The following is a 27,862-nucleotide window of genomic DNA, read 5'->3' on the forward strand; positions in this document are numbered from 1 at the left end:
CTTCTCAACTATTCATAGTGATAGCAGAACGAATGAACATCTGTGCACAGAGACTGTCTTCCTGGATCACCTTGTGTATCTGGGTGTGTTATGAGTCCACAAACATCCTGCCCCCAGCTGTCCTTATGACTCACTCTACAAGGTCCCAAGCCTCCTCTGTGGCTTTCCTAGTGCAAGTTCTGATTCAGGACATCTGCAGGGCAGTGACCTGGTCATCCCTTCACACATTCACGATGCATTATACCATTGTTCAACAGGCTAGAGAGGATGCTGGCTTTCGCTGGGCAGTTTTGCAGTCAGCCTGTCCTTCAACTCCAAACCCACTTCCTATACAACTACTTGTGAGTCACCTCGGTGGGAATGGATATGTGCATTTTGAAGAAGAAAAAACAGTTACTAGCCTTTCTGTAACTGCTGTTCTTTGAGATGTGTTGCACATGTCCATTCCAAGACTCCCTATCCCCTTTTTGGAAGCAGTCGTCAAGAAGAAACTGAAGAGGAGCGGGGTCAGCAGGGTCATTTATACTGGCACCATGTGCACATGGCATCAGAGAGTGCGAGAGCCAACCCTACGGATATCAAGAGGGAAAAAAAATCTGGCATCTGTACTTGGGGCACACACACATCTACATGGGAATGCATATATAGAACAACAGTTATGGAAAGGTTAGTAACTGTTTCCCCCCATAAATTATCAGTGTTAAGTTTAAAAAAACCCTGCCCATTTGCTCAGCATCCCTTTCTGAAAGTTCAGGTGGTTAGGGAAAAGATGTTTTTGAGTCAAAGTGGCATTTCTGAACTTCCAGCTGATGGTCACTACCATTTTGTCATGAAAAGTGATACTATTTGTGATACTGTCATTATAGTAATCCAGAGTCAAAGTTAGTGAGTTAGTTCCATCTCACTTTAATGGTATTTTAGCAATCAGAAGAAAGTACTTTAATATTTAAATACAATTTTAAAGTTTGAAATATTCTCCTGCTTGTTAAGTCACTTATACATTAGGATGGAAATTGGCAGACTATCTTACATGCAGAGCCCATATGTTGAGGGTGTTACTGTCACAATGCAGCTGCTAACAGTAGGAATTTCATAAATGCCAATTGTAATCAGAAATCTTTTAAAATATACAATTGATGTGCATACATAGAAAGAAATACCTCTTATCATGTGCACATTCAGAATGCTGTGTCCTTTTTCACACAACGGCACAGAAACCATTTCACCCTTAACTGTGAATTTCTTTGTGCAGTTGACGTTGTTTGGGTGTCTACCTCATGTGTGGACTTGGTGAGACAGTTAGATATCTAAGTGACATCAGCTGAGTTTGCCTTTACTTGGATCCATAAAATGAGAGGCCAATTTTAAAATTCAGGCCCTTAGTTTCCTAGGCAGGTATAAACGCACATACAGGTAAGGGCTTAGAAGCAACAATGATATATGCCTAGAAATACCTAAGATAGATACTTAACTTTTGAGCCTTATTTGTTTTATAGAATTTGGGTAGCTTAGCTGAGTAATAACATTTAATTCTTTAAGGTGTTGATTCATAAAATTTGGTGGAGCCTGAATTCATTCTATGTATTTACAAGAGAGCTTACAGCCTTTAATCTGTATTTTATATATAATTTTTTAAAATTGTGTTCCATGGCTCTAAGTGACATGTTGGTGGAATTTTGGCAAGGTGGTTCTATACCAAATTCAAATTGGTGCAGGTGGGTGTACCATAATTTTGGCTCAATAAAAGACCTGGCTGTATATTCACAGCAGCAGTTTGCCAGATCAATATTAGCTAAGATTGAAAAGGAGCTGTCATGTTTCCTCTAGTCAAGGACTAATGTGCCCATGGAAAATGATTGCCATGTTAAACACCCTTTATTTCTAACTCCACAACTGCTTGTATTTTTATAAAAATATATATTTTATATTTATAAGAACCTGGAAAAAATATTAAAAATTAGTCCAATAAATGCAGTAAAGCAATGAACAAGTAAATCACATTGGCAGAGTATATTGGAAACTATTAATTTGTCCATAAAATAAAGTGAAAATACCAAGAATATTTTATTACATTTTGCGTGTGTTGCTCTGAGAAGGTTTTTATTATCCCAGAGGTAGCATGAATATTGTGTGATCCATTGTTTACAATAAGTGGCTAATACATACATATTTTAAAACAGGCAATTTGTACATTAGCTTTTCCAGACCTAGGCCACAACTCAGGAAAGCAGATAACCACCTGCTTAAGTATACTCCAAAATAGAGATGTTTTTCTGAGTTGGGGCCATAGTAGGTATGACTATAAGGAGAAATACCTAAGTTACCTGTTATCAGTTCTTATTTGTCAAGTTGAGACCATAATGTAACCTATTATCTGTGTTTTAATCTTAAATATAATTGTAAATTTAATTTGTGTATGCCATGGGCTTATGCCTCCATTTCACTGACTTTTCTCCCTTCTAGTTTCCAGCATCTTCAGTTTGCTTAATAGCAGAGGGCTGCTAAAAGATATGTCTTAGACCATTAAAACAGTAAATTTCATTTACCTCACAAGGGTATGTTAAGAATTAACTAGGTAATGTTTACACAATGCTTTGCACTGACTTAGGCCAGGCTACAGGGAGGCACCTTAAGTCTTGGAGACATCTCAACACCCATCCAAGCAACCATAGATTAAGAACAACAGATCTCACTGATCTGAGTTCCGGCTGGTAGGGTGTCCAGGGCCTAACAGAACTTAGTTCCATTGATTTCTGTTGAGGCAGCAGAGTCGAGGAATGGAGCCTGGAGTCATAGGCCAGGGAGGGGCTTCACAGAAAGCTGTCTTCGCTGGCCTCTGTTGCTTCTTGAGTTTGAATTTAGGATGTAGCTGTGTTTATGTATATTAGGGTGTGGCTGATCATGGTCCATGTAATACCAAGAGAAATTCAAACAAAGATGGCAACAAACAGCAGGAGACAGAACACATGGCAGGCCAGTCAGTGATGCGGTTGGGCCCACCAGAGAATCACAACATGAAGCAATGACAGCAACTCTTTCAACTACCCCATTTGAAGTGGGAGGAAAGGCCAATCCCCATTCCTTTGAGACCTTGCGGTAGTAGAGGTGGTTGTACATGAATCTCTACTGTCCAGACCAGGTCAATCCGAGATATTCCTCTCCTCTTGTTCTGCTGGAGGTGCTTGCCGCCCTAGAAGGATGTTGGTGTTAACGTTTGAAAAATGCTATCTGAATGTTAGTTATTTATTGGTGTTGATTATGACCTTCAAACTTGAGCCATATCTCTGCAGAAATTCTAAAACTTTTGAGTTAACTTTAAAAAAAAATTTTTTTTATATTTCCTGGATTTAATCAGAAATGGAAGCATTGGATTACTGTAAGTAAGGCTACTGTATGGTATTTGTGATCAGTCTGGAGCCAGAAATTACTAGCAGTTTCATTAGAAAGCCAATTGTTGTGAAATTTTCAGCTTGAATTCTTCAAGCATCATGTCTTCATATCCACAGTTATTCAGGTAAGTTTTGATAAAGATCCAGAATTCTGAATGTTTATCTGAATTGAAACTTTTGAGGTTTCTCCATCACTAGCTGCCAGTTGAATGTACTATAGGGATTTGTTGAATACTAAAAATATGCAATATACTCTGCAGCAGAGTATTCTGCAACTTTATTTGAATACACTCTACTGAAATGGCATATAAATGGTGTCCAAGGTGAAGGCTTTCCTAAAAGTGTTTACCGGTATAGGAATACTAGTATACTAAACCAGTAAAGCACTCCCAGTGTAGATATAGCTGTACTGGCAAAGCTGTGCTTTGCACTGATAAAGTAATACTACTCCCCATGAGTGAAACAAGCTATACCGGTAAAGGCCCAGCTGTGCCAGAATAGCTGCAACTACACTTAAGGCTTCTGCCAAGACCGTGTAGCTGTGTCTCTCAGAGATCACACCTCTTCACACTCTGACCAACATAGCTGTGTTGGCAGAAGTCTGTAGCAGAGACCTGGCCTAACAGAAGTACCTAACAGACTGGGTTTATGCTACAGACTTCTGCCAGCATATATAGAGGTGCTCTCCGAATCACTCCTTCCCATCTTCTTACCTGCTGCTCCCTCCTACTCCTCACTTTGTGCCCTGATTCATACAGCTCCCTGAGCATGGAATAGCATCCTTCTTCTCTATCCCAAAATGCCCTCTCTTTTCTCCACATTTGTCCTTTATATCCATTTTTTGGTCCTTCACAATCTTGCCATCCACCTACTTGCCATCCACCTCAGCCCCAGTGGGCATAGGTGTGCTAGAAGAGGCATTCATTCCCAGAGGAAGGCACTGATGTCCGTGAAAAGTTCTGCCAGCGGTGGGAATTTTTAATTTGTCTCTGAGGCTCCTATAGGAGCATCACCAACAGAGACTGCTCCAAGATATGTGTTGAATCAGTGCATCTTCTGGGTATCTTGGCCATGCTCCTTCCCTAGCCAGCACGAAACACTGGTGAGGCTGCAATGACTGTCTCTAGTCCCCCTGACATTCTTGGAGTTGTGGGTGGCTTGTGCTGCTGTGGGACCTCCCTTCCAGAAAGACTTTCTGCTGTTCCAGGCCCTGCCATAATCCATTTGTGAAGTGAGACCCCTATCTTTCTTTGTCTTGTATATCTGGCAGCAGACTATATGTTCTTCAGAGCAGGGTGTGTTTTTTAGCATAGATTTGTAAAGTTCCAAATAAATGTCTTGTGCTATAATATTGTCAGTCTGATTTCTCAGCTCATCTGCTTTGGAAATTAATGGAGACATGCAGTAGTTTAAGAATTGTTGCTTAGCAAAAGTGCAAAACTGGAAGTTGAATTTACAGTTATTGCCAAGACAAACATCACAGAGCAGCTTAGTGCACCCTATATGCCTAATAAAAAGTGTTGTTTGAACTGAAGAATACAGATTAGATGTAGAACAATTTCTATGGTTTCTCCTACAATATATTATCAAGAAATGGGGACCAAAATCCTTAAAATCTGACAAATTATTATTGTAATCTCCTACTAGCCTTGTTTAATACTCCTGGCATGATTTGACTGAATGTTTGAAAGCAGCTATTCTTGTACAGTGTATGCTGCCTCTGCTATACCTGCCGCTTATATTATAACTTTAGGTTATATCTGTACTGCGAAGTAGAGGTGTGATTCCTCGCTCACATATGCATACTCGTGCTAACTTCATGAGGGTCGGCCCTGGACTAAATAGTAGTATAGCTGTGGTAGCACAGGCAGTGGCAGCATGCTGAGTACGAACCCGCCTGAACCTCATGGTATGTACCTGGCTAGGCTAGGCCCTGCTGCTGCTTCCTGTGCTACCCCGGCTATGCTACTATTTATACTCCCACTAGCTCTCATCACGTTCGCATGAATATGTATCTGTGAGCTGGGAATCCCGCCCCTCGCTTGTAGTGTAGACGTAGCCTTACTTGCTATATAGGCTGTATCTCTACACTTGAATTTGAAACATTCACTCAGCAGAGCTTGGTTGTATTATAGTCAGTAATATTAGTGTGGTTCAGCCTGAATGAAATCTTAAAGCAACTTATAATTGATCGTTGACAGTGAGAATAAACATTTCCTCTACACATCGTGTGAATTTTTTTACTGTACAAAGCTTTCAGCAATTAGTGTTCTTTGTTGTATATCTTCTATAGCTACAGTATATTTGACAATAAAAACCTTTTTTGACATTTAATCAGTAGTAGAGTTGTTCCATTCTCATTATATATTCATGAACTTTATCACCAAGACAAGACATAAATGTTAAGCTTGCCTTTTAGATCAGACATGCATTGATATTTAAAACTTGGGAAATCAAGAGACTTGTTTTATTGTGGCTATTCTGCATTTGTGAGATTGAAGAAGTTGCAAATATATATATGTGTGTATGTGTGTGAGTGAGTGTGTATATAGATACATATGCATGTGTCTGTGTGTGTGTGTGTGTATATATATATATATATATATAATATAATATTTTCAAGAGACACACATCACGTTATTTGTACTGACTGTGTGGGTGGGAAACTAATAAAATGCCTACAATTTGATATATACAGATTCAGAATAGAGTATAAACCAGAGGTCGGCAACCTTTCAGAAGTGGAGTGACGAATCTTCATTTATTCACTCTAATTTAAGGTTTCGCGTGCCAGTAATACATTTTAACGTTTTAGAAGGTCTCTTTCTATAAGTCTATAATATATATAACACAACTATTGTTGTATGTAAAAAAACATAAGGTTTTAAAAATGTTTAAGAAGCTTCATTTAAAATTAAATTAAAATGCAGAGCCCTCCAGACCGGTGGCCAGGACCTCAGCAGTGTGAGTCCTGCTTGCGTGCCGCCTTCGGCATACGTGACATAGGTTGCCTACCCCTGGTATAAACCATTAATAATCCAGTGATAGATGAGTGATTGTATATCCCCTTTACCCATATGAGATAGTCAATGTCAGTTTAGTTGTTCTTGCTTTCTGTTCTGAAGTTAACTGACTGGGGGACAGGGATCAGAGGGGTAGCCGTGTTAGTCTGGATCTGTAAAAGCAGCAAAGAATCCTGTGGCACCTTATAGACTAACAGACGTTTTGGAGCATGAGCTTTCGTGGGTGAATACCCACTTCGTTGGATGCACGGGGGAACAGGGATGGGCTTTCTTAGATCAAAGATGATACCTATGGAACTCTTTCCTGGGATTATTAGCTAACGTCTCTTTGTGATTGTCTCCAAGGTTTGGTGTTAAGTCATTTTATTTGAGTCAGTTCATTTTTGTGCTCATAAGAAAAAGTTGTTCCAGTTATGCAATGCTTTTCCTTCAGAATTTAACCATCTGCAAATGCCATTTATTTCCTTATATGTTCCTTACTCTTTAAAACATCACACACAGAAAAATTCTTTTTTTTTTTTCTGATTTTGTTCATCCATTTTGAATGTGGATATTGTATTTTCATTTTTCCTCTATATAAACATATGATATGTAGTCCGGAGTTGTATTCTGACAAATGACTTTTAAAATGGCATCATGCGCTTCTGTGTTCATTTTAGTTTGATAACTTCCCTATGAAAAGTGTTCCATTTATAAGTAAAAAGGATGGGTTTTTTTCTAACTACTTCACTGCAAACTCATCCTGGAATCTAAGTCAAGCTTTTTTTTTCCTTTATCAGACAGATTCTCAGATCTAGTTTCATTCCCTTTGTACTTCCTGTAATCTAGCCATGACTGACCCGTTAAGGAGGAGGAGAAATCTGAACTGTTGAGCCAGCAGAGCTGATTCTTACACTAATCAATCTGTCAGCTCCCACCCATCCAGCATAGGAAGTATGCTGGGGGAAGGAGAAGGCATGGCGAGGTAGTGTTCTGCTCTCCTGCAACGGTTCTCATCTGGCATATGTCCCCTAGAGAAATGGCAGCTTGAGATCTGCTAAAGCCTAGGCTGCTTCTCCTGAACTTGAGCATATCTTGATGCAGGAGAGTATCTGACCCACAAATCTTCAAGCGTAAAGGTTTGAAGGCCAAATTGTTCCTTGTTTTCTTCCCTGATGCACACCCCTTTGTAGGGCTCAGAATTAGCAACTTTTTCAAGTGTAAAATTCACAGTTAATAGTAATTCTAAGGTAGACATCATAGTATTGGCACCAATTTTTGTGCAGCCACATCCATTTTCTCCCTTTTATATGATTTGTAACTGAATGTGTTTGGAATTCATTGATTGAATTTGACTTTCTAAGCACATTTTTGCTGTGATATAGCACACATAGCATGTGATGATGGGCATGGGATGGACGGGATAGAACTGGGTACAATTACTTTATAGCACCACAGTCTTCAGTTATCTTAATTGTATACATGTGGTACCTTCTAATTTAATTAAGACTAGCCATATTCCACATTAGGTTGTCTGTTAACATCCATGCAGTGTACTATAAAAAAGTCATTAATTTAGTAATATCAATTTAACTAGTTTTAGCTCATTAACCTTGACACCAGCAGTGCTAGAGAGAAGAACCTTTTGATATTTTTGTTCTTAGTCTAATACCATGAGCCCTAAAAGCCTCTTGAAATCCATGGCCATTATCAGTAATAGCTATCTGTCATTGGTTCATTCTTACAAATAGAAGAATAGGCCACAAATTACTTCTCAAGTCACCTTCATGGATCTGGCCAGCATGTATTCAGAATAATATTTTTTTCCACAGGGACATTTGTTCTCTGATTATAAGAAGAAGAGATCTGTATTCTTCATGCTGTGCTCTGATGTAATTATAAGCCATATCCCTTCGAAGACACACAAAACAGCAATGCCATTGCCAATAGGTTCACCTTAAGCTCAACAGTTAAATATCTGTGAACTGGTTCAAGGGAACTGGATGAAACATGCATTGTGAAAATTCTTTATCCAGGACTATTTTGCTTTCAGGTTCACAAAACCTTTGTGAAATCCCATCTGTTTTGGTCTTAATACTTTACCCTTATTTATAACTTTACAAAAGTTATTACTAAGGCCACATGCACCACTGTGACACAGGTAAATGATGGTATATATATTAAAAAAGAGGAAAAATGAGGTACAGGGAAGTTACGTAAATGTTCCTAGTAGTCAAAGTAGTTAATCTCTGTTGATCCTTCATTTATATATGTAACACTGACCCACATAGAGGCGTTGGCAGCAGGGATCAAACATGGATGAACCTTTACTGCCTGAGCTAAAAGACACCTGTCTTTTAGCCAAGGCTGTAGCAAGTTCACCAATCTCTAGCTGGCCTAGCCACCACTAGAGGGAGACAGCGTGCCATGACAAGCAGGCAGGGGTTACGTATATCTATAATATGTGAGAAGTATAGTTCTGAGTTGTTCTAAAAGGAGGTGGAGTAAAATTCATGGTTAAGTCACAACATTCTCTAGTGTAATGACAAACATATTTCTTACATTGTGTTATCAATGAGGGCTTTTGAAAGGTAGTGATATAAGGGATCATATGAAAACACAGAAAAGCTGCTTTCTCATTAACATCATGATCCAAAGCCCATTGAAGTTAATGAGAGTCTTTCCCATTTTCTGGGTTTGGATCAGGCCCTATATGTTGTGATGGCAAAATTTAAGTGTAAATAGAATAGCGTCCGTCTACAAAAAATTTCCTTTGTGAGGAGGGGAAAGGAGTGAGAAAGCAACAGTGTACAAGGAGTTTATTACATGCACCTTATTACTGTGATGGAGGAGGAGGGTACAGAGAGGATAACAAGTGTGGGGAGGAGGCTGCAGTTTTTCAGTTTCCAGCTCTGTCACTGACATGCTGTCTGACCTGGGGTAAATTACTTCCCCCCTCTGTGCTTCTGTTTCCTGCCTTTTGCCTATTTTGTAAACTCTTCAGACAGGGACTGTCTCTCACTATCTACTTATGTGGGGTGTAGCACAGTATATCCTTGATCTTGATTGGGGCTCCTAGGTACTATTGTAATATAAATTATAATGTTATAACTGTGCGTAAAATGCCAAGGTGTGGGGATATGTCACCTGAGATAAGGCTTGAACTAATATGCTAACTGTAGAGAAATTGAGAAGGAGGTAAATGGGGGTTCCAAGCTATGCATAGTGACTACAGCAGTGTTTTTGCATCTCAAGAGCACCCACAAATATGTGCATTTGGCCTTATTTGGGAATGCTCAGCCCTTTGTTATTTTAAGAGTTGGAGGCTGCCAACACAAATATCAGTAAGTGTGTGTGCATCTGTGCTGCAGGTCTGAGAAGCAAAGGCAGAGCTAGGCAGAGCTGCTGGCCTGCTCTGATACCAGGACACCTTCTAACTCTAATGAAAAGCCAAAGCATTACTGAATGTGACTGGCGCAGGACTGAAGATTAGCTTAGAAAAGTTTAATAAAATACTATCAGGCAGTAGAAACAGTAGCAGCAAATCAACTTGCCAACACCATTGCATGATACAAAAGAGGATTTTCATAACAGACCACTGGTATAAAATATAAAATTAAAGTAATGGGGACTAATAGGAAAATGTGGCCATTCCCACACGTTCATATATAAATGATATTTACATTTAAAGGAATAGTCAAATACCAGGTAATTTTCAGGTACATAAAAACTAGGTTTTGAATATAGAATATTTTTACATTTTTCAATTTTCCCCTCCCGATTTGCAACTCCCAAAGTAAAATAATACTCTTCTGAAAAACCGCATCTTAAGCCATATGATGCAATCCAACCATCCCAGCTCAAACCGCAACAATACATCACAAAAAGCTGCACTCAAATTTTCATTGAATTCCAGATTGTTGGAAAGAATGTAGTGCTGAGCATTGAGGAGAGTTTTGCTGATGCAAAAAATTAGCAGGAAACATTATATTTTTGAAGAAACCCCCTGAAGTGTTTTAAAGTTCACTACAAATATTCCAGAAAGCTATTTTCATAACAAACAATAATTTAAATAGTGTAAAATGCAGATTGTGAAAGAAATTAATCAAGATTACATTAGTGCAAGACATTATTGTATTTTTTCTCATAATTTGCCACCACCGCCAATTCCTTTAATGCTTAATAGCTCAGTACCTGGGCTTATGTTTTATCCAAAAGCTAGTACTTTTAGCAGCACTGTGACCACTAATATTATGTTTGGAAATTGATTAAGACAATACTGATACAGAAAAAAAGTATGACTCAGAGGTCTGCCAGCCAAGAACTGACTCAGCTGAACACCACTCAGGGTAATATCGAGGGAGGGATAGCTCAGTGGTTTGAGCATTGGCCTGCTAAACCCAGCGTTGTGAGTTCAATCTTTGAGAGGGGCCATTTAGAGATCTGGGGCAAAAATCTGTCTGGGGATTGGCCCTGCTTTGAGCAGGGGGTTAGACTAGATGACCTCCTGAGGTCCCTTCTAACCCTGATATTCTATTCTATGAGAAGAGATGTTTGGGTTCTTCAGTTAGTGAAAATATCTTTCTAGGCCAAAATGCCCTTTGACCCACTGATCTTCTTTCTAAGTAGCATTTTTGTTGTTTCTTTAATGCAAAAATTCACCATTTGTTCTCAAACCTTCTGCAAAATGAACACAGCTGACTTTGTGACAAAAAAACAACAACAAAAAAACCCAACAGGCTACTTTCAAAAATATAAGCTGATATTTTAAAGAAGAATTTCAGTGTGATATTGATTTAGGTCATATGTCTGGCTCTGAGCCTTCTTTCATGGAGGTCTGAATTGCAATCTTGTTCATTTTAGATTTAAGTTACTGTTCAGTAGGTATGACTACTTTATGCCTACCTGAACATGACAACTTAGAAAGTGGAACTAATTACCTGGATAACTATCTTTCTGATTTGTTCACAGCTAAAAGACCATCACCTATAATCCCTTTCCAACACTCAAGTGTTTACTTTAGCGATCTCCCTTGAGGTATACTGAATAATACTTCTAAAACCAGGAACATTATATAAAGAGGTTCCAGCTGCAGAATCTGGACCTGGAATTCAGACATCCCAAATTTAGGGGGTATTAGGATCAAGGCTTTTGTTTTTGTTTTTTTGTTGTTTTGGGGGGCAGGAGGTGTCTTTTTTAAAATATGGATTTTAATTTGGATTGTGAATAACCCCAAACTTCAGGAATGTTTAGGGCCATCTGTAGAATTTAGGTGAATAGTGGCCTTCATGCCCTCAATCAAAGCCGGTGTACAAGCAACAAATGTGCTGTCATTATCAAATAAAGGAGAACTATGAACAATAGTAGATATGCATAGTAGGAGAGGTGGTATAAAGTGCATTGCTCTTTTAGCAATCTCTACAGAAAGTGTTCATTTTTCGTTGAAAACTACGTAGGATCTCAAAAGTGAAAAATCGTATCTTCAAGATTTCCAAACTAAGAGCTTTGGAGAGTGTGTATTTGTCATTAAGTTTAATTTGCACATACCTCACCAAAGAAAAGGCCAGGGGAGCTAGGCCGAGAGCACAGCTGTACAGGCAGCTCAACTAATTGCCTCTCCATCCTCAACCTCATTTATCTTCATTTCTTCCCAATTATACCAAATTATCAATAGTCTCTGTTGCATCAGAGTCCTAATCCCCTTTATTCAGGCAGCATTAGATAGTGGCAGATGAATTCTTGGAGGGAGTCGGGGTAAACAGCCATGAAATGCCACCTCTGGCAGATGGCATTGCTCACAAGAAATGTGACAAAACATTTGGAATTTGTTACTAGGCATTGGTATGAGAATGCAAGCTGTCAGTATTTTTTTAATGAAGGTGGTGCATACTTACATCGTGAGCAGAAGTGAAACCCACCCAGAAAACCTAAAAGCTTAGTTTAAGTTTAGGCTGGCACAATGCTGTTATACATTGCTGCTAAAACTCTTTCTTTTCTTTAGAGTCTTTCAGTTAGGCAGTACTTTCCCTCTATCAAATGTCGCTACCAATATTTTAATGATGTCTTCTCTTATTGTAGCTAAGCTTGAGATTTTTGTGTGGCCAAAGGCAGAGTATCCTTTTATACCACAACAAGGATTGGATTTGTCAATAACCTGAATATTTTTCTTACAACTGCTGGATATCTCTAAGGTCTTAATCCTTCTCCCATTCAAGTCAGTGGCAAAACTCCCATTGCTTTCTATGGAGACAACTAGACCCCTCAAAGTTTATGAGAGATCCTGATGGTTAGGGTTGATATGCTAGAAAAATGACCTGAAAATTCAGCCTCAATTGAAATTAAAAAATCAGTAAAATAGGATGACTGAAGGTTTAGACAACTTCCCTCAATGTTTCACAATTCCATACAGTTCAGTTTTAAATCTCTATTAATTTGTTAGAAACAGTAATAGAAAAACAGTTAAGCGTATACATATTTGTAAAAGCAGAATTAAAAAAGAAGTATAAAGTATGCTGGCTATTGGCAGAGTCAAGGTTTTTACATATTTGCATGTTTATTTTTAAACTGACATTAACTGAAGCACTGTGGATTTCACTGCTGACCTTTATTGGGTGAGTTAAGCATACTGACAAGCTTTCATAGTTTTGGCAGGGACTCCAGATTTTGGGGGAGTTGGTGAAAGTATATTGCCATGTGGGAAATACCACATATAAAATAGTTCTGCAACATTAGAATTAGCACATACCCTACAAATATCCCACATACTGGAATAGTTGGTGGGACTTTGCAAGAATAAGGGTCTGCATTTGCTGATCCCTTTCCAAGACTGGCTTATGATAGTAAATTTAGTTGGAGAGCACCTAAACTCTTTCAGCTTGAATGTAAAATGATGATAGTTATGCGGCGCTTTTGCAATCCTTCATTCTCTAACGAAATCTCCTGTGGCATTCAGCTTTGAGAGGATTAGTGTCAGGTTTGGAAAGTTGTCCAAATATGTAAGTATGAGCTGCCCCCAATCAGATTTAAAGGCAAACCACTATACTTTTCATGTGGGGGCTCTTCCCTGTTAAGAATTTCTGAAGAGATGATAAATACATCATTTTTGTATGCTGCTACAGTTCAACTCATTAGATAACAATCTGTAATTTCTTCTGTTTGTTAGTGATATTTAAAAGAAATAGTAAATTATCAACTGTTGAAACTTTAATGACCTGATTTTCACAAATACTGCATTTCTGTGAGCTGCAAATATTAAAAGCCTTTGAAAACCAGACCATCCAGATATACACACATTACAAATACACAGTATATTTATTTCATTGTCTATTTCAGTTCATTTGTCAACTATGGGAAAATATTTTTTTTATTTCTTCATAAAGTACTTGTTTTATGAATGCAAAGAGTGGCAGATTCAGTTTCTAAATAATTTCTAGGAATGAAAGTTCATTTTTCTGTGCATTTTAAAATGTAGTTCTACTCCTGTAAGTGTCTTTTGTAAAAATATTATGATCGCAGTGACTTGCAGATCTAAACTGAGGAAATCTGAAGTAAAAAGATGTTTTATGCTATCTGCCAACTCTGCAGACTCAGATATGAAAATCAAGCTGTTTTATTTCTAGGTTGTGTATAATCAACATTAATAAAGACATCTCATGCCAAATTTTACCATTAGTTGCACCTGGGAAAATCCATTGTCTTCAGAGGATTTGTGCAAGTATTATGGAGGGCAGAATTTGGCCTGCAGATGGAACTTAGTTCACAGTTCTATTGGTGGGGCTAAATCAGAATAGAATCTAGTTCACTCTCCCACCGCATTGTTAGCTCTTCATTAACAACAGGAGTATAAAGTAGTAAAATCTTATATTGGTTACTAAAAATGTCAACAGTTATTACTCTGAATACACATGGGAAGCAGATCGGTTGTGTAACAAAGAACTATTTTCACATTTCAGACTAGGGTTGTACTATAACCTTATCCTTTCTGCTGAGTTTGCCTGCAAGGTGGCATTTGTGATAATGATATGTGCTGTGGACAGATTTTTTGAAGCCCAGCTTTTGTCACAACCATTTCTCTATGTGCAGTTAGGATCTCCTTGACTCAGTCACCTGTCACAACTGAACACACACACACATTTTGAAAGATGAACTGCAATGGCCCGATCATGTCCAGGTCCCAAAACCCCTTTGTCCAAGCATAGCTGATAACTCTTCTAAATCCTTCAAGCAGTCCTAACACACCAAGTTGTCAAATCATTCTTCCTGAGATATGCTATGGGTTTATGGATATCTGCCTGAAGCCTCAGGCATCTTGCTTTGCATGGGGCTGACCCTGATGAGTTTGTGATGGATTTGGTTCTCTTAACTTTTTTGTTTTGTCATATGGAGATAAGGACACTGGAATGTTTTGCACTAGTTCACTTTTATGAAGACTGTATTTCCTTAAATTTAATGTTTGGGGTTTTAGCTGATTCAACCATTTAGTTTAGTACCTCTGTTTACAGTAATATTAGTCTTTGCATTAGATTCAGTCCTTTAAATGAGGTTTTTAGCTCTTGACATTCTTTTCTTTTGGAGGGAGATTAGCACTGTCTTCTCTTGGCCCCATGAGCCCTGGTATTCAGTTTTTAGGATATTGGCTTTTTTCTCCTTTTTCCTCAGGGAATTATAAACTGACCTAGCATCACTGAAAAGTGTTATTTTAGAAAGAGTGGGGAAGGTTAATCCCAATTGTAAACCTTTTGGCTCTGCCTGGGATTGAATTAGTCCCACTGTGTTTAGTTAAAATGTCGGGGGTTAACATACTCAAATGCGCTGTATGTTCAAAGGGTTTCTTGTTGGCCTGTTAACCTAGTGGAATCTTGCCCAAGTTGGTCGCAGATAGAACCATAGAATCATAGGACTGGAAGGGACCTTCAGAGGTCATCTAGTCCAGTCCCCTGCACTAATTGGAGGACTAAGTATTATCCAGACCATCCCTGAAAGGTGTTTGTCTAACCTGGTCTTAAAAATTTCCACTGATGGAGATTCCACAACCTCCCTAGGCAGTTTATTCCAGTGCTTAACCACCCTGAGAGTTAGGAAGTTTTTCCTAATGTCCAACCTAAACCTCCCTTGCTGCAATTTAAGCCCATTGTTTCTTGTCCTATCCTCAGAGGTTAAGAAGAACAATTTTTCTCCCTCCTCCTTGTAACAACCTTTTATGTACTTGAAAACTGTTATCATGTCCCCTCTCAGTATTCTCTTCTCCAGACTAAACAACCCCAATTTTTACACTCTTCCCCCATAGGTCATGTTTTCTAGACCTTTAATCATTTTTGTTGCTCTTCTCTGGACTATCTGCAATTTGTCCACATCTTTCCTGAAATGTGGTGCCCAGAACTGGACACAATACTCCAATTGAGGCCTAATCAGCATGGAGTAGAGCGGAAGAATTACTTCTTGTGCTAATACAGCAGATAGATAATACATAGATAGCACTATGTAACATCAGCTTTTCCTTATTATATAATTTGTGCTGTCAGTATCCTTAAAATCACTTCTTTAGTTGAATTTGTTTCCCATTAAGACTTTTGTTTCTGATTGACAGTTGTAGTTCTAAATAAAACATAAAAGGTGAAGTTGGGAAGAGGGAGAGTCCATGCAGTTTTTTTGGCTGGCAGGACTATTCCCTCCCTTACCCAATCACTCCTTCTTATGCTTGATTTTCTTCCATGGGAGATTTGAATTCTTCAGTCAAAACAGCCAGAAAGGGTCCTGCCTTTTCTCTCATTGTGAGAAAGGTACCAGCTGTCAGAAGGATCTTGTTTGAAATGACAGTACAGTTATACTCAAGCTTATAATGATCTACTGAGGGTGTCCAGCTAGTTTTTGCCATATAGTAAATAGGGGCCAATTGGGATCATGCAAGACCTGACTTCAGTCTTAAGTTAAAACTCTATTTGAATTCGAACCAATTTTTCAGGTTTGAATAAGTTTGGATAATTCTTTATTAAAGTTATTTTTAACTTATGTCTGCCATTTCCCTTCACTTAGACACTAGAAGCAGAAATGCTCAGGTATTTGCATTTAAAAGTGAATTAAGTACCAAAAATCTCAGGGAAAAGCCGGTTTTCATGAGCTGCTCAGCCGGTTCTGCAAATTTATTATTTTTCTGTGGCTCATGTAAGCATCCAGTGTTCTGGATACTTGTCTGAATGCAATCTCTGAACATTTTGAGTTCACTCCTATCAGTACAGTACTAGTATGCTAAACAATGGGCTCAGTTCAAATGCTCTTTTATTCCAAATAATTAAAAAGAAAAAATACTTAATTATAGGACAATGCTATTTCTATATAAGTAAGAAAATTAATTGTTAAGGATTAAACCTTTGGAGATAGGATAGCTGATGCAAAATGGAACCTTTCCCCTCTAATAGGTTACTGGTTTGAATGCAGAGGTCGATTCTCCTTCAGATAGATCAGACTATGTTGTGCTGACCTCCATAGACAAAGTGCTAAAGTCAATGGGAGCACAAGTCATTTAGTACCACCCAGAATAGGACTCAGTTTGCACACACTCTTGACATTTTTAATTCTGCAATTCATTTGTATCAGGTACAATTCATTTGTACCCCTAAATCCTAGAAGAACAGAATCTATATTTTATATAGCCCATCATTCTGGCAGCCGTTGTTTCTGTGTTTACTGCATCCATTCCTGTTAAAGTATTGCACCTACGCTCCAGTTAGAAAGGCAGGAATTAAGTGTCTGATTGCTGATGTTAAAATTTAGAAGAGATTTTTTTATCATCTTTTTTAGCTAATTCCGCACAAACTGAACTACAAAGATTTAGTACTAAAGATTTCATTTGTCAATTGTTCACAAATTTTTGTCAGTCTTGTCACTTCCGTAAATAGCTAGGAAGAAGCATATGTTTTGTTTAAAATAAATATGTGTGCAAACCTAGCAAAAGAAATTATGAGGATGGGGTTTGGTAGTGGCACTTTTGAAAAGTGTGTATTAATATTACCATATTTTTGTGTGTTTTACTGTGCTATTTTTGCATCAAACTTTCTATAAATAATAATGTTACTAGCGGGGTGACATTTTTAGTGGGTTTCCTTAAAAGAGCCTGCATGCAAATTAAGTAATTGTTAACTATTAATTTGTACATATAAAACCCTGCATTTTTATAGACAAACAAATATATCCAAAAGTATTCCCAGCGCAGCTAGCAGACCCATTAAAGATCAGGCCCATTTTTTCCCCCTTCTGTTTGTATTTATCTTTTCTTTACTTCATTCCACCCTTTCTTTCCATCACTATTTCCAATGTGTTTTCCTCTTTTTTTAAGATTCGGGGCTCTTTTGGGAAGGGACTATCTCTTGGATGTTATCTACAGTGGGTGTTTTTTTTTTATTTTGTTTTTTGTTTTTGCTAAAAAATGTCCAACTACTACAACCACTGGTTCATTTCCAATAGTGGTGGGGTTAGTCAGAGCACAAGTCTAGACAATATTTTAGTGGCCACCAATATTTTTAATTGGATGTAATTTAGACCTGCTTGAGCAGGGACACATGACCCACTAGTAAAAATGCTATATAAACAGTGATAGGACTAATCTGTGATAGGAATAATTTAGGAAATTTTAAAATGTTACGTGTATAGTTTTTTCTCTAAAATCATTGTTCTTTGACCCTCTACTTATTTTCCATTCTCTACCCCATGAAAGAGAAAGGGCGAGGGATACCTTTTGGGCAGGTACACTTAGTTCCCTATACAACCTCTAGGTCAGGCACATTTCCCCTCTAGAAAGTCATTCTCTCATCATGATTGTGGTGTTCTTAACATGTATAAATTTAAAAAACTAATATTAGTCACAAGCACTGAAAACTCTGACATGTCCATGATTATCTTCTGCATTTCCTTTGCTTTGAAATAAACTTTCATTTTGCTGTCATTAGACTTTTCAGAAAGTTTTGAAATTATATTCAGATTTTCAAATGAGTTTTTATTGTATAATTATCAATAGATTACTTCACCTAAGTTGTGACAGACATATTTTTTAAGTATGACTGACTGATGGACAGATTGGGAATTGCTGAATTAATGGGCACATTTCAAAACCTTGGCATGGCTAAGCAGTAATTACATCTGCTGAACCACTTGATAAGTTTTTGGAAGTAACCCAGTAAAGCCATCACTAGATTTCTCCATTTTTAATACCTTACTTTCCCCAATTTTATGGCTTATTTCTAGAGAACAGTCCAGAATATGATACAGCCAAATACACATGCAGCTACACAAATCAATACATTCAAGACTAAAATGCTTTTCTACATCTTTAATTTAGCTTTTGAGATTCTTATACGTCTCATTATTTTGGAGACTGCTTTGTCCAAAATAGATTTTAATCATAGACTCATTGAAACAAATATGCTTGCTTTAAAAAAAATCAGTTTCTAATTGACAGTTTGCCAGCAATTTAACAAGAATGGGATTGTTACCCTCACTGGGAAGACATTTCAGTATAAAGTTTATGAAAAAGGACTCTCACCTACGTTTTAGTTGGTAGATAGCCTGGTTAAGCTGAACTGTCTTCATTTGGTTGCTCATGTGAGTTCATCCTAAAACATGGAAATTTCTGCTTATTTGGTTGATCAAACTAATTTCATTCAAACTAGACTGTGTGTGTGTAAGCAGGATAATATGTTGAGTGCCAACCAGTTTAGCTTACAGAGGTTTGGAAGACTCAGGATCCCTGGCACAATCTATGCTTCCTGACTGCTGAATGCCCATGGATAAATACTGGGCTGTTTATTGGTGGAAATTGTCAGTGCTTCCTTTTTGAATGGCAGGGCACCAACTGCTGTAAAAGAGCTACAGTAACTCTCCACTTAACGTCCTCTCGCTTAACATTGTTTTGATCTTGCATCCCTGCTCAATTACAGAACATGCTCCATTTAAAGTTGTGCAATGCTTCATTATAACATTGTTTGGCTGCATGCTTTGTCCACAGCTGGCAGCCCCCCTATCAGCTCCCCTATGCCTCCCTCCCACAGCACTTCCCGCCCGCTCGCAGACCCTGCCTTTACCCCGCCTCCTGGCCGTGGAAATCAGCTGGTTTGTGGTGTTCAGGAGGCAGGGGAGGGAAGAGGAGACTGTGCACCATGTCCTTGCTCCTCCCCCCTCTCTCCTGCCTCCTGAACGCTGCAAGCCAGCTGATTGCCGTGGACAGGAGGCAACAAGGGAGGGACGGGGGAGAATCGAGGACACAGCGTGCGGAGTAAAGGGGGAGGAGGAGGGCGGAGAAGAGGCAGGTTAAGGGTGGGGGCTTGGGGAAAGGGGTGGCGTGGGCGGGCCGAGAGTTGAGCCCCCCGCCCCTGGTGCTTGCAGAGTAGGGGAAGCTGCTGCTGCGCTATGTGCTTCTCCTAGCCTACAGCACCTTCAGCCTCCTTGCCTGCCTCATTGTTTCCAGTGCCAGTGGGCTGTGTCTGTGTAGGGTAAGGCGGGGGTACTTCCCAACTATAGTACTGTACTGTATGGCAAAAAAAAATTTACATGGAACCTAACCCCCCCCCATTTACATTCATTCTTATGGGGAAATTGGATTTACTTAACATCGTTTCACTTAAAGTTGCATTTTTCAGGAACATAACTACAGCGTTAAGTGAGGAGTTACTATATGTGTTTTGCCTCTTCTTAAAAAGCCGTATCATGATGCTGACTAGCCAGATATTGACCAGCAAATCTTTCCAGCTATTGACTGATATATATTTTCCATTTTTGGTCAGGATATTATGGAAAAGGTTATGATGAGATGACTCTCACAATATGCTGATGCCTCAGCCTTCTTTGAGCATTGGCAATTAGTGTTCTGACCTGGACGCGGCACAGAAACTACATTTGTCACATTGGCAGATGATCTCCTGTTGATGGATGAAAATCATACTTCCGTGCTGATACTATTAGAGCTCTGTGCTGCCTTTTAATACCACTGAGATTGTTAGGTGCAGTTATCACATTTATGGTCCCTGGTCTCTTTGGTGGTATTGTTTTTTTCTCACTCAGAGATCAGAGCTTTTGTAGGGTGTTGTTGAACAATTATTCTTCTAACCTGATAGTCTCCTGCTGTGAGGTACTTCAGGTCTCTGCTGTTATCCCACTAATATAGTATGTTTATGAGGCTGTCTGGAGAGTTAGTGAGGAGATACGAGCTGAAGTGTTTTCAGTATGCTGATGAGCTTATACACTCAGCTTTATGCACAGCCCAGAGACTGGGATTGTCTCTCCCAGTATCTAGGTGAGATGGGGCATGGGCTGGGACATCTGAGAACACTGAGGTGATTATGGTGGGCTAAGGAAAATAAGTGGATGAGTTTACCTCAGCTCTCCTAAATGAAGATGTTCACCCATTCTTTATAACCAAAGTTTGAAACTCAGTACTCTGGTTAGAGTCCCAGATGCTTTTAGATGATCAAATAGTAGCAATCAGCTGTGCTACTTTTTCCATTTTTGTCTGGCCAAGAGGTTGTGAACCTTCCTCACAGATGCAGACTTTACTTCCATGATTCCCGCCTTTGTTTATTTTAGCCTGGACTACTTCATTATGCACTACATGGAGTTACACCTTAAATCCATGTAGCTGAAACTAGTGCAGAATACCACAGCTTACTTGTTAGGTGGAGTAACTAGCCAGGAGCACTGGACACCAGTGCTGCACTCAGAACCTAACACCAGAGTGTTGCATTCCAATATTGTAGACATCTATTAAAATCTACTGATTAGGGGCTTTAAAATACTGTATATGTTATTTTAAGGCTAAATTGATATTTCCTTAACATATGAAAACTGCCTCATGAACTTAATGTGTGTATGTTTAGATCACATGATTTAGAGTTTACCAGATTTTGAAAAAAAAAGTGTACTTACGTTATTTGGGGCAAATTCTGCTCTCACATACCTGTTGGTGTCAATGGACACTGCACATAAGCATCCAAGGGCAGAATTTCTAACTTCATTTTCATAGTGCTAAGCATCCACAAATCCCAAGAAGTCTCTAGGAATTGTGGATAATCAGCAACTTTGCAAATCAGGCCATTGGTCATAAGTGTTTTGGATTAACAATGCTGAAACAACAACATATAGATACTTTCAGGGGTGCTCTGAAAGTATACTTAATAACATGAAAAATGTGTGTTTAAAAATGCTTTACATTAAAACTGGGCATGAAAGACATTTTCAAAATTTGAATGATATTTTTCTGAAATATATAACAACAAAAAATAAAATGACAGACATACATTGAAACAGTATGATTGTTCAATTCAAAGATACCTCTGACAGTGTGAATTTCATTTAGGCCGAACACACAGTTTTGAGGCTGATAGCTTGAATTCAAATCCAAATAAGAAGGTACTGTCACTGAATTGAACTTAAATTACTTTTTGAAAATTTTTCAACACATAAAACTAAGAAGGTAATTTAATCGTCACAAAGATATGTTCATCAAAAAAGTTCTTAGATTCTGGTTTCAGAAGCAAAGTATATTAGATGGAGCTTGCCTTTTTTAATTCAACTTCAGTAGTGATGTTATAATTATGAACAATTAAAAATTTGTGAGCAGCAGCATTTGCAGAGGAATGAAGACATGTTTTTCATCTGGAAGGAGAAAGCAATGGAAGGAAAACATCCTTTTCTTACTGTAGGTAGATGAAACCTAAACAGAGGCCCTTCAGTTACATAACTCTCATCAATTGTGAATACCCATATTTGCAAGCTTATCACAAAACTGTAAATACACAGAACATCATCTAATGAAAATGTGTGTGTATTGCTTAGATTGACTTCACATGTTTTCTTCTGTTACCTGCAATTTAATTCCCTGTGCATCTGAACTAATCTTAGGAACTCAATAACAGCAATGCACAGACTTTAGCCACTGTGCTGTAAAGTAGTACTAGGGGAATACTTACATCTCACAGCATTTAATTTAGAAGTGACTGTACTGGGACTTGCTATTTTAGTTTTACCTTTGCTTACTTGAACATGTCAGTCTAATTCCTGAGTTGATATATGAGTTATGTCAAACACTCTTCGGTTAAGCCTATGATAAATACTTAGTTTTAATTAATAAATAAGATTTTTCTCATTAAATCCGTTTAGCTCCTGGGCTTTACTTATCATAGCGTGTACCAGTGCTTTCCCACATATAGGCTTACATTTATATCTTAGCGATTATATTTTTACTTTTCAGACTTAGAATCTCCTATAGCGGCTATATAGTAGACACACAATAAAAAAGGCCTCAGTGTTTGGGCCAAATTTTGGTATTTAGCAGATAGCCTGAGGTAGTAATTGCAGAGGGGAGGGGAGGGAACCTTCTTGACAGCTAGAGGGCTCCGTAGCAAAAGCATGCAGCAGGCAGTCTGCAGTTAGCCAGGGTGGAGTGAGTTGTGCCTCTCAGTTTTAGGGAGCTGCCTGCCTACTTGCTTGCTTTCTCTCTCTCTGGTTTTGGTTCTTGTGTGTTATTGTTCTGAATTCTCAGAAATAAAGTAGTATCACATTGCAGTCTTCCAGCAGGAGTACTTAGATTTTTATCTATTTTTTCTGTGTGTATGCTGAAACATAGCATTAATTATGGGGTAATGTGCAACACCACTCCAGTGGAGGTCAGGACAGGATTGTGACCTTTTCTCCCCCCTCCCGCCACGAGGGGCACTGTAGGCTATACTCTCTTTTACCCTCCTCAACTGCAACCAACACACTGCATTGCAGGCTGATGTGAAGGCAGGTAGACAGGACCCTACAGTCTCTCTGTCCCCTTTGTGGTCACCATGTGTATTGAGGGAGCAGTCCCTGTGGTCCCACCTGAATGGAGGACTGCATCTGTACAAGACCCTTGGCATCATAGACTGTGCAAGATGGGGTCTTTCCTCCCCTTTTGAGCACCTGAGTAAGGGACTGAGAGAGTCTGGCCCTAGTCAAGACCAACAAGAATGGAAGCAAGATAGGAAAAAGTTACCTTCATGTGTTTTCTTTTGTTGGGGGGGGCGGGGGAGAAGGTTGTATGTGCAGGGGTGACAATTTTAAATGTGAAGCTCTTCGCTTATTCGTAATGTTCAGAAATGCATTTCTTTGCATTTTGACAAATAAATATATTTTAAAAGGACCTAATAATAATTTTATGACACTTAAGAATCTGCTTAATTTTTCGTACCTTTTATACAGAAATATGAAATCTTTTCTCCCTAAAAATGAATAATAAATTACATTTCTTTGTATATAACCCGTAAGCCAGCTCACATCACTGTTTTATTGTAAGAGACTTTTGCCTCATTTCCCTAAATGATACTGCCTGTTGGTTTTCTTGTTTCTCATTCTTTTTTCCCCCTTCTCTCCTGTTCAGCATCTATCGTAGAGACATTATTTGGCATGCATCCAGGCATGGATCATTGTCTTAATTTACACTCCACAACCGCTATTTAGTAAAGAATATGGGTCTTCGACAGCTTAATTATGACAGAAAATATGTTGTGTTTTTCCAAAGGTTACACTTTTTGGATTGAGCAAAAGACAGATTTATCTAGCCTGTTTAAATATACCTACTCCACCATGTATGGGAGGGACCGATTTGCCTTTTACCATATGGTGCACCTTGCACATGATGAAGACCACAGGCCTAATTTTGCTTTCAGTTATGGCCCTACAAACTATTGTATCCAAAGGCAGGATTTAATATCATGTGTTTGATTTGTGTTATAAGGGACAATTGCATTTGCCGTATTGATGATGCATATTCTTTCTGCACAAAATATGGGAACAGTTAACAAAAATCTAATGAAAAATTGTATCTGGATCTGATTTTTGAATTTTACAACTGATTTAGTTGCTGTAGGTACTGACCTCTAATTATGATAATAATCAACAATTTGAGAATACGTATACTGTTGATGTAATGGGCTCACAATTCTATTCTTATACAGACAATAATTGCACATTACATTATGCTTTTAGCATTTGGCGTGAGTGTGTGTGTGTGTGTGTATGCACAAATATTTCTGTGGAATTTTGAAGAAGTGTCTGAAATTAGAAGAGTGTGAGTGAGATTTGGATCCTTTGCATTATGCATGTTTAACTTATAAAATGAGCCATTTGCTTTGTTATTAAAGTCAAAATTACTTCATTGCTGTCTTTATACAATTAGCTCCTAAGAACGATATAGAAAGTAGAGATTGGAATGGATTTATACTGGGTCTTGAGGCTTTTGCCTATTATTAAATTTACACTTAAATTTTTCATATTGTATCAAGCACATGAAGAAAGAGAAAATTATTTTCAGGCAAGGATACAAGTCAGCTTTTAAGGTTTCTGTCCTTAACTGCTCAGTGACAATTCCATTAACAAGTTCTGCAACATAGTGCATGTAGTGTCAGGCAAAAGGTTTTCTGGACAACAGAGCACTACCTAAAGCTCAGGAGACCTGAGTTCTAGTTCCAGCTATGCCACTGGCCTGCAGATAACCTTGGCAAGTCAATTCAGTTCTCAGTGCCTCCGTGTCGCCATCTGTAAAATGGGGATAATGATACTCACCTTGTTTGCAAAGTGATTTGCGAGCTACTGATAAAAATACTATGTACGATGCTATTATTCATAATAGTTTTCTCTTTCAATGAATTAGTCACCATGTAACTTAATTATGGAAACTGTGTCTGTAAGTCTTTACCACAGCAGAGTGTGGTGATATCTATGTAAATTTCAGACCCAATAATTAAATTTCACTTAGCATTCAACTTTGATTGATTCATTAGACTTCCCTGAGAGCCGGACTTTTTTTCTCAAGGGAGAGTGGGTGTGGGTGGAGGAGACTTGCAGTGGTACTACTACTGAATACAAGAACAGATACCTGAGTGGAATGTGTTGGGGGGCGGGAGGGAGAGAGAGAAAGGGGAGATTGTATTAGAACTTGGGCCCATGGTAAAGTATTGAAGGAAGGATAAACTGTTAGGAGTAGGTAATTGAGTTTGGAGCTCTGGCCACTGGTAGGCCACAAGAGAAGAGACCACAGCTGGTAAGGGTGTGCTTTCAGGCAAGGACTGTGATTTTTTCTCTTCTTTTTTGAAAAATCACTGTGACAAACTTCCTTAGCAATCAGTTTACATTTTGAAGGTAGAGGGCCAGATCCTCAGTCAGTTAAAATGGTCAGAGACCCATTGAAGTCCATGACTCTGACGTCACAAGGAAAAAGACATGAAAATGTCTGGGGTCCTGAACAACAAACACTTAATGCACATAGAGAGTTATAGTGGGGTTAATCATGTGTAACGTCAAGCTTGTTTGTAAACATTTGCAGGATTGGACCTTCTGCTTTGTAAAATAAAAGTTTATGGTCCAAGGACTGTTGAGATAGTTCTACTTGATAAATTAATACCTCACAAACACGTATGTGTAGACATACACATACGTGTGTAGACATTCCTTACATAAATCGACTTTTAATATTTAAGTGCCAGTGAAAATTTAGGTCACTTAAGTACATACAAGCTGTACTTTGAACAATAATGCTTTTTAAAAAAATATTAAACATTAGACTAAAATATTGAAAAAACATCTGGAAAATGGTAGAAATCATTTAGCAAATTAGTTCTTAAAAAGTGGTCTTAGAAAATAACTTTTCCTCACTTGTTTAACTCAAGGAATATTTAATCAAATATTAATGCTTATATTTCAGAATAGTTCCATGTGAATAACTAAAGTTTCAGTTCAACGTGATTTGAAACAGCCAGCATACAGTATATTCAATTTATTAATGGAAATGCTGATACAACCTTAACAGTGGCAGTGCTACTGAGCACTGCTGTAATTATGCCATATTATATTATATCATATGGTATAATTTAGTGCTGTATAAATGTATCTTTCTTTGTCAATGTGTTGCTCATCATTTTACAAATTACAAATCTGTAATGGTAAGGTAATTCATGGCTTGGACATGGTATTAAAATGATGGAGTGATTCCCATTTTGCACAATCATTGATCTTTCAGTCTTTTACATTTGGTAGTATTAATCATGTTTATTAGCTGAGTGTTACCATAAAGAATGTTGAATGTTTCTATGTGGTTACTTTCATCTTCAATTAAAATACATTTTTTTTGCCTGCTGTCTCTATCCATTGCATCACAACAGTGTATTACTGATTCTAATTACAATTCAAGTTAATAAATTCTAGACAATATCAATGCTGCAGATACACAGTTTCTTATCATTCTTTAATCTAATCTAAAACATCCATGATGGAAGGAAAAGGAATGTACCTATGTTAACCTTATGGCCTTTTTGTGTTCCTGAAATGTTCAACTTTTACAAATACTTGTTTAAAGGCTTTATTTTGTGGACCAGACTCACTGCAAAATTCTTACCACACTCTACTTTACTGTGATTTAAAAGAGGAGCATGTGATTATTCATGTGCATAACTGTCTGACACAGGGATTGCCATGAAACCAATGCAAAATAAGATCTCTCCAGAAAAACAAACAGATTAGTATTAACTTGTTTAATCTGACATACTTTGCTTTCTCTCTTAGACATCAATTACAGTGAACAAAAATTACATCTGAATGATACATATGAATGCCTCAAAGCTGACTATCTACAAGCTCAGTCTTTGAATCTCTCAATTATATGCAGAATTTAGCATTTAAGAGGAGCCTGGTCTGGTGCTCTGAGCACAGGACTGGAATCCAGGAGCTACTAAATTCTAATCCTGATGCTAAAATTGACCCATTCGGTGGCCCTAGGCAAATCATTTAAATTCTCTGTACATGTTTCCCCATCTATTGCTATATTAGTGCTAGCTGGTATTATTAATTTTTATTATTTTATTATTTAGCAACTCCTTGAAAAAAACTTCCACTAGGTATTGCCAATGGTGAGCAGGGGCGGCTCCAGGCCCCAGCACGCCAAGCGCGTGCTTCGGGCAGCATGCCGCGGGGGGCGCTCTGCCGGTCGCCGGGAGGGCGGCAGGCGGCTCCAGTGAACCTCCCGCAGACGTGCCTGCAGAGGGTCCGATGGTCCTGCGGCTCCGGTGGAGCATCTGCAGGCACGTCTGTGGGAGGTCCACCAGAGCCGCGGGACCGGCGACTGGCAAAGCACCCCCCGCGACGTGCCGCCGTGCTTGGGGCGGCAAAATGGCTAGAGCCACCCCTGATGGTGAGGTCCTGTGTGTCGATTACAAAAGAAGAGTCCCTGTTTAGTTGTTATCACAACTAATTGTGAGTCCTTCCTGCTTGGGTCATTTTATCCTTAAACATCTAGCTTTCTCTGTTTCCGGAAGGGGTACATGGTGTTCTAGTTAGGTTATTTGGCCTGGTTGACGATTATTACATTATTCATTTATTTCAGGTGCAGCACCTACGTGTCTTTTTGGTTCTGAGTAATCAATAAACTATGATGCATTCCAAAACAAAAATTGAGTAATTTAAGATAATAAA

The 27,862-nt window shown here is 38.5% G+C and overlaps 1 protein-coding gene across 4 annotated transcripts in view; it reads left to right on the forward strand.

Annotated features, from left to right (window-relative positions):
* Window positions 1-27,862, forward strand: part of DACH2 (dachshund family transcription factor 2) — a 491,181-nt gene that overhangs the window by 372,279 nt on the left and 91,040 nt on the right. The window lies entirely within an intron of this gene.

This window comes from Mauremys mutica, chromosome 9 (assembly GCF_020497125.1).
Source record: "Mauremys mutica isolate MM-2020 ecotype Southern chromosome 9, ASM2049712v1, whole genome shotgun sequence".
In the NCBI taxonomy this organism is placed as follows: domain Eukaryota; kingdom Metazoa; phylum Chordata; order Testudines; family Geoemydidae; genus Mauremys; species Mauremys mutica.